Genomic DNA, 8142 nt, shown 5'->3' with positions numbered 1-8142 from the left:
TCCGTAGCCTGGGGCTGCCTGGGGGCACAAGGAACCTTGGGCACCAGCTCTCTTGAATGTGAATTGTGCAGTCTTGGCAGTAAGAGCTTCCTCCAAGGAGAGCACTCAGAAGACAGGCCATATGGGAGTTAATTTGCAGTGGGGTTGTGCATAGTCAAGGGAAACCACCAAGGGGTATGAAGCATCCCCCGACTAGCAATGTGGGCGAGAGTAGTTACCAGAATGCTGTTGGAAGGAGCAGGGCCATGGCCAAGTTGAGGCCCCTCAAGGCTGGAGTCTCTCTCTGCTCTCAGCCTCTGGTCTCCTGCAGCCGAAAGGCAAGGGTGCCTGAATACCACAGTCCATGAAAGTCAGCCTCCTCCACAGAGTGAGGAGAGCCGGGATCCAGAGGAGCACACGGAGAAGATCCACATACAATAATATCTGTTGAATGAATGAATAAATGCCCTTAAGAAACCCACATATTGTTGAAGACACATTCATTCCTTCACTACTTCATTCATTTGTGTACAGTCATGCATCACTTAATGACAGGGATAAGTTCTGAGAAACGCGTCGTTAGGTGATGTTGTCATGTGAACATCACAGAGGGAACTTAACAAACCTAGATGGTATAGACTACTACACACCTAGGCTGTCCTGGTATAGCCAAATGCTTCTAGGCTAAAAACCTGTACCGCATGTTACTGTACTGAATACTGTAGGCAGTTGTGACAAAATGGCATTTGCGCATTTAAACATATCCAGACACAGAAAAGGTACAGTAAAAATACAGTATTATAATCTAATGGGACCCCATTGTATATGCAGTCAATTGTTGACTAGAACATCACTGCGGGGCCCATGAACATATTTATTCATTTGTTTGTTTAGAGCACAGCTATTGAGCATGGAGTGGGTGTTAAGATGCATCAGTGACTAAGCGGAGGCAGTCTCAGCCCTCCCTAGACCCCATACCCAGGACAGGCTTGCTGGGAAGATGGACCTGGAACTGCTGGTACTGCCTGACACAGCTGGCCCTTCTGCTTGCAGCGTGCTCTGGGAGTAGCTGTAGAGCACACCTGTGTGCTGGTGCATCGGGCCTAGTGCAGGCTGAGGCATGTGAGAAATCCATGGGTTCCTTGGGGGACCTGTTAAGTCAGCCCAGACTGGATGGGGACACATCATTTGTCACTTGTTTTTCTAAACTCTGGGGATTTGAAGTTTGATGATGACGAGGAGGTCACAGAGACCCATGGCACACAGCCTGCAGGCTCTATAATCCTGTAATCACTAACACCGCAAGCACGCATGTGTGTCAGGGCTTTAGCACTTGAACTCATTTGATCTGCATGACAGCCCTGTGAAATCCATCTTCTAGGCCCATTTGATTGTTGAGGGACCTGAAACACAGAAAGGTTAAGAGACTTGCTCAAGGCCACACAGCTATTAAGTGGTAGAGCCGGCATTTGTACCCTGGCAATTGTCTCCAGAGCATGTGCTACTATCCTTTATGTAAAGGCTTTTGATGGAAGGTCTGTGATGGAGGAGGGAACAGACCTGTCAGGAAGATCCAGGGTGAAATCTAGGGCAGGGACCCTCCTCCAGCTCTCCTTTTCATCCCCTCTACTGCCACTTGTTCCTGTCACACCAGTAATCCTACAATGGCTTCCACCCTGGCCACTTGCCCTCATCTCACCCTTGCCCCACTCATATTCCAAGAGGTCTGTTTTCAGAACTCAAACCCATTGCTCATGAACCTTAAAGCAGCTCCTGTTGGCCCTAGAATAAAAAGCTGAAACTCCTCTCCATGTTCTGGATGACGCCGTAGGATCACCCTGTCCACCTCACTGCCCTTATTTCTGACCATTTCCCCCTTGTTTTCTCCACTGCAGCCCACTAGCCCTCTTGTTGGTTCTAGTAGCTATGCCATTTTTGCTTTGGGACCATTCCACTTGCTGTATCCCCTGCACGGAATACTGTTCTCCCAGAACTTTAAGTGCTTTGTGCCCTCTCACATTTGAAGTCTCAGTTCAAATGTCACCCCTTTTGCAGTTTCCTAAATTATCCTTCTTGTTATATTTGGAACAGATAATTCCTCCACTAAAATATAAGCTTCATGAGGGAGGAACTTTGCTGTTCTGATTAATGTTGTATCCTCAGTATCTGGAACAGGGTCTGGCACATAGTATATGCTAAGTCAATAATTCTTGAATAAATGCTTGCTCTGCTATTCATTATCCCTGGGCCTTCTACCATCTTCTTCACTCAGCTAACTCCTTTAACCCTTGAGTTGGGAGCTCAAAGTCCACTTCTTCAGGGAGGCCCCTGCTCATGCCAGCATACATTCTCTACCTCCCCACCTTCCATCCCACATTCTACCCTCCCAGAGCCTCTGGGCTTCTGTTGTTGCATCTCACTCTCACCCTTACTGATTTGATGTCTGTCTATTAGAGAATCAGCTCTATGCGGAATGCTCAGGAACTGTGCTGTTTTGTTTACTGCTGTCTCTCCCATGCTTAGCACAGTGCCTGGCACATAGTAGATGCTCCAAGATTATGTGTTGAATCATTGGAGGGACAACTGAGGGCTTCAGGTGACCATCAGAGTGAGGACACAGGTCTCTCCAGCTGCTTCTACTCCAGAAGGTCTGGAAAGCTCTGCCAGGCATTTTCACATACATGATCTCAATCTGTTAAACACACCCATGAAGCAGGTATGGTGATCCCCCTTTATAGGAGGAGGCAGAGCCTTGGAAAGATTGGGGAACTTTCCCAAAGTCACACATTAGAGAGCAGCAGAGCCGGGTCTCAAAGCCAGGCCCATTTGAGTTGAATGCTTTTCTTTCTGGGGGTCCCCTATGGCTCTGGTGTGACTGATGAAGAAAGCAAACTATAGGGTAGTTGATTTCAGACAAGGCAGGAGGCAGCCTCTCTTTTCCCTCCCCAAGATTCTTCTGCTCCCTTAGAACCTGCATTAGTTATTTATTGCTGTGAAACAGATTACCCCAAAACTTAGTGGTTTGAAACAATACATGTATGATTTCACAGTTTCTATAGGTCAGGGATCCAGGTGCAATTTACCTGGGTTCTGAGCTTCAGGGTCCCTCACAGGCTGCAAAGTATTGGCTGGGGCTGTGGTCATCTCAAGGCTCAACTGAGGAAGGAACACTCCATGCTCACTGCCATGGCTGCTGGTGGGATTGAGTTCCTTGCTGGCTGTGGGCCAGAGGCTGCCCTCAGTTCTTTACCAGCTTGCTTCATCAAAGTCAGCAAGCCGAGAAGGAAGAGAGTCAGAGGGAGAGAAGTCACAGTTTTTATAACTTAATCATGGAAGTGACATTCCATCACTTTTACTGCATTCCATTCATCAGGATCATGTCCCTAGGTCCAGCCCACACACAAGACGAGAGGATTACACAAGGGAGTGTATCCCAGGAGGTGGGATCACTGGGAGCCACCACATAGCCCTGAACTGTTTTGGCAGTTATTAGATCGTGACTTCCTGCAGGGCAGCTAACCTTGTCCTGTTTGCCAAACATGCATGTAGCATGCATTTATTCATTTATTGACTTGCTTATTTATTTGACAGGCATTTACTGTGCAACTCCTGCGTGCTAGATCTTGACTGCTGGAGTTGCAAAACAGGGAAAAGAGGGCACATTTCCTGCCTCAGAGGAGACAGATCTGTAAACATAGAAGTGAAATTTAGCGCCTGCTTATGGGGAAGTAACCGGGCTAATGCTCATTGGGAAATAACTGGACTAATGCCCCTTTAGCACTTACTATGTTCTAGGTATCAGCCTAAAGTGCTTTACATACACTATCTCATTTGTATAACCTATAAGGTAGCTACAGTCATCCCTCGGTATCCGGGGGGATTGGTCCCAGGACCTCCCTCAGATACAAAAATCCATGGATGATCAAGTCCCTGATACAAAATGGCATAGTGTTTGCATATAACCTGTGCACAGCCTCCCATATACCTTAAGTCATCTCTGGATTACTTATAAGATCGAATACAATGTAAATGCTATGGAAAAAGTTGTTATGCTGCATTGTTTAGGGAATAATGACAAAGAAAAAACAGTCTATATATTTAGTACAGATGCAATGTTTTTTTATGAATATTTTAGATTCATGGTTGGTTGAATCCACAGATGTGGAACCCATGGATACAGAGGACTGACTGTACTATTATCCTCACTCCATTTTAAAGAAGAAGAAACTGAGGCACAAAAGGGTCAACTATTTGCTCAAGGTTACATGCTAGTGAGGCAGGGCTAGCATTGGAGCCTAGGCAGTCTGGCTCCTGAGGCCATGTGCTCAGTGCCTAGGCTAGCCTGTCTCTTGAAAGGCAGGCTCCTTGAGGGTGGCTTTCAGCAGAATGACAGGTGCCGGGCTGTTCCTGGAAGCAGTTGTCACTGGGGTTTTAGTAGAATATGTAGACAGCTACTTTTTCAGGAGCTCTGGAGAAGCTGGGTTATTTGGGTTGGGAAGAGTGGCTGGGAAGCCCACTCGCAAGCAAGGGGAAGAGAGTTGTTTTGGTTTAAAAGATTGACATTTTAATAAACTGCTCTTAATTAACAGCACTTTGAAATTCTGAGTGGCGTGCTCTCCATCTCAAAACACGCGGGCGGGTGGCTTCTCAGAGAGCACGATGCTTGTGGGTGATCTCCCTTTTTGAAACAAACCCAGACCCTCCAGTCACAATTTATTTTTCATTCCAAAAATGATCTTTACTGCAAATGTTGCTTTGGTTCGAGCGAATTAGAAATCCTTATTACACAGGAAGGCACTTCAAACAGTGCCCAGCTCGCCGCGCCGGCTGCGGCATCAAAGGCTCCGCTGGAATCTCTGATTACCACCCAGGCTGTTGCCCACTCGGGAACAGGCGGCATCTGAGGCTCAGGCCCTGGCTGTGGGACTGAGCAGGCTCAGGGGGTGCAGAAGCCAGCAGCCTCCGTGCCGGCCTTGGTGCTTCCCCAGTATGGGGGTTTTGGAGGGAGTGCTGTGGACAGAAGGGAAACAGAATGGCACAGATGAACTTGGCTGGGCACCTAGTATGTACTCACTTTTCTGAGGCAGAAAGAGCCCAGTCCTTATGGGCCTGTGACCCCATCTATAAGTAAGGAAACCTCCCCACTCCTCACTCCCTCCCTGAACACAGGTGTTATTTTCTTTATTTTATAGGTAAGGAAGAGACGCTGAGTTCCTTGGCTGCCCAAGTAGCAGGAGGTGAAGCTGAGATTCGCACAGCTCTGTCTGACACTATCTTCCCCTCTAGATTGAGATCTTCAAGTTCAGGGCTGTGTCTCATGCCGGTGTCCTCAGCAGCTGACACAGGGTCTAGCTCAGGACAGGCAGCAGGCAATGTCCTTGAATTGAACCAAGCATATTCATGATTTCATTCAACAATGTTTACTGAGTCTCCGCTGTATGTTAGGAGCTGTTCTTATTGTTTGCCTGAGTCAGTCTGGGCTGCTATAACAAAGTATTATAGACTGGGTGGCTTATAAACAACAGATATTTATTTATGTCAGTTCTGGCAGCTGGGAAGTCAAGGTGCTGACAGATTCAGTGTCTTGTGCGGACCCACTTTCCAGTTCTCACGGCACCTTCCTTCTGTGTCCTCACATGGTGGAAGGGACAGATGAGCTCCTGAGGTCATTGAATAAGGGCTCTAATAAGAATAAGAACACTGATTGCATTCACAGGGGCAGAGCTCATGATCTAGTCACCTCCCAAAAGGCCCTATCTCCTAATACCATCTGCTGGGGGTTAGGGTTTTAGTATATATGTTTTTGGGGTCACAAACATTAGGACCATGGTAGTGTTGATGGCTTTTGTTGGTGTAGTGAATGGTACTCCTCATCCAACAAAAAAGATGTCCACATCTTAATCCCTGGAACCTGTGAATGAGACCTTATTTCAAAAAGGTCTTTGCAGATGTCATTAAGTTAAGGATCTTGACATGAGATCATTCTGGTTTATGTGGGTGGACCCAAATGCGATAACTGTCTCTATGAGACTGAAGAGGAGAAAGGCCATGGGAAGACAGAGGCGGAGCTTACCGTGATGCGGCCACAAGCCAAGGAACGCCCAAATCCACCAGAAGCTGGAAAGGACACGGAAGAATTTTCCCTTAGAGCCTTTAGAGGGAGCATGGCCCTGCTGACACCTTGATTTTGGACTTCTGGCCTCCAGAACTATAAGAGAATAAATTTCTCTTGTCTTAAGCTCCAAGTTGGTGGCACTCAGTTATGGCATCCCTAGGAAATGACTAGAGCTGGCACTGGAGGATGGGAAGAGTGCTTTGGCCCCATCTTATTCACTCTGGACTTGCATGGGGGACATGATAGTGAAGGGGCAAGGGAGGTGGCTGGAGGCACTGGTCATCTCATCAGGACCTGGGTCTGAGCCTCTTTCCTCTGGAGGTGTTTCACTGCCCCATCTAAAGTGTGCAGGCAGAAATCTGCTCAGCAAGCCCCCTTGGCAACTTGGACATCAATAAATATAGCATCCTAATGGCTGAGCAAAAATAAGTGAAAATGAGTAGCCACATACATACAAGGACCCCTCACATCATACCAGGCCACACAGATAGAGGGGCCAGGGTGTCTGGTTAAAGGCTGGTGGATTTCCCTACAACTATGGCTGTTGAGATCTCTTGGTGTCCAGAGGGAGCTATGGACAAGGAATGGCTGACTCTATTGGGAAGGACTTTAGGAGTCTCCAGCTCTGCTCGTCCACCTTCTCCTCAGGGAGATATTCAACTGCTGTTCCAATGCTCAGAGAGTCAGCCCAGCTTTGGGAAGCCCTTCCTGGGATCCTCTGCTGAAAGTTCTTCCCTACACAAAACCCACATATGCCTCTCCATGATGTCTATTTTACTCTCATTTCACAGATATGGAAACTGAGTCTCGGCTACAGTCTAGGGTCACATATAGAGTAAGTGCTCGGATGAGCATTCTGAGACACTACAGAACCTAAACTATCTGCCACAGCGGTGAACAGATGAAACACAACACACGAGTGAGGGTTTGCAGCTGCTACCACTACGCTATGAAGCATTATTGTTGATTGTTATAGCAAGCGCTGTCATAACTGACCCAAGTGCTTAGCTGTGGTCCCTGGAACATCAGGTAGGCTGCCTAAACTGGTGGCTTTCTCTCTACACCTCTGTGGGATATGTGTGTTTTGGTTGGGGTTTTTTTTTTTTCTTAATATTTCTCACTGTTTGGTCTCTCGGGTCCGGCTGCAAGCCTGGATTCTGCCTGATGTGGATAATTCATCTGAGACCTGTTGGTTCTTTTATGGTAACCTTTGCCACACTATATATCATACCTTTTAAAATACAAATGCAATCATTTAGGGACATTGGAGAGATAGGATTGTATTGGAGCCTGAATTCTGCCTGGCCAATCACCTCTCCTTCTAAGTAGGCTGTTAGGGGTGGGCACACACAAGGAATAATAGCAAACACCATTTTATTATGAGCTGGGACAGGCTGGGTGTCTCCAGTGCAGAGGCCTGGCAAGGCAGGGCTGGAACACAGGACTCTTTCTCCCCATCTAAGCAGAAATCCAAACCTTACCACCAGCCAATCACTATATCTGAAGTGAGGGCTGTCCTAGAGCACAGTGCTACACAACACAGGCCTTCCACACATTGCTACTCGTCTGCAATGAGATAAGCATCACATGGAGAATGTAAATCAACACTCCACTTCCTTCATCAAGAAAGTCCTGCTATGAAAAATATGTCAGCTGAACCAAACAATGTGCTTAGTGACACAGTTGATTTACATTCTGGCACAAACTCCTTATCTCATTGCAGCCCAGTAAAAACCAGCTCACAGACTGACAGTGGTTCATAAACCACATTTTTAGTAGCACTGCTGTAGCTCATGTAAGAAATGCCAAGTGAGAAAGTCAGCAGGCGCCGCCCTAAAGAGAGGGAACCATTGGTCCTTTACCAACTGCACTGGGAAGCCACAGGAAGCAGAAGAGGAGGGCTTTGTAGGTATCAGGACTGCGGGTAGTGATCCTGCTGGCTAGTAACGTGGCCTCATCCGGCAGATCAAGAGTCCTGCTCTTGGCGACAGGGAGTGAAAAAAGGCTGGTCAGAAGAGAGGGATGGAAGGTTTCTTTTTCCCCTACAG

The sequence above is a fragment of the Pan troglodytes genome, chromosome 9, assembly GCF_028858775.2.
Source record: "Pan troglodytes isolate AG18354 chromosome 9, NHGRI_mPanTro3-v2.0_pri, whole genome shotgun sequence".
Classification (NCBI taxonomy): domain Eukaryota; kingdom Metazoa; phylum Chordata; class Mammalia; order Primates; family Hominidae; genus Pan; species Pan troglodytes.
This window is presented reverse-complemented; position numbering follows the sequence as displayed.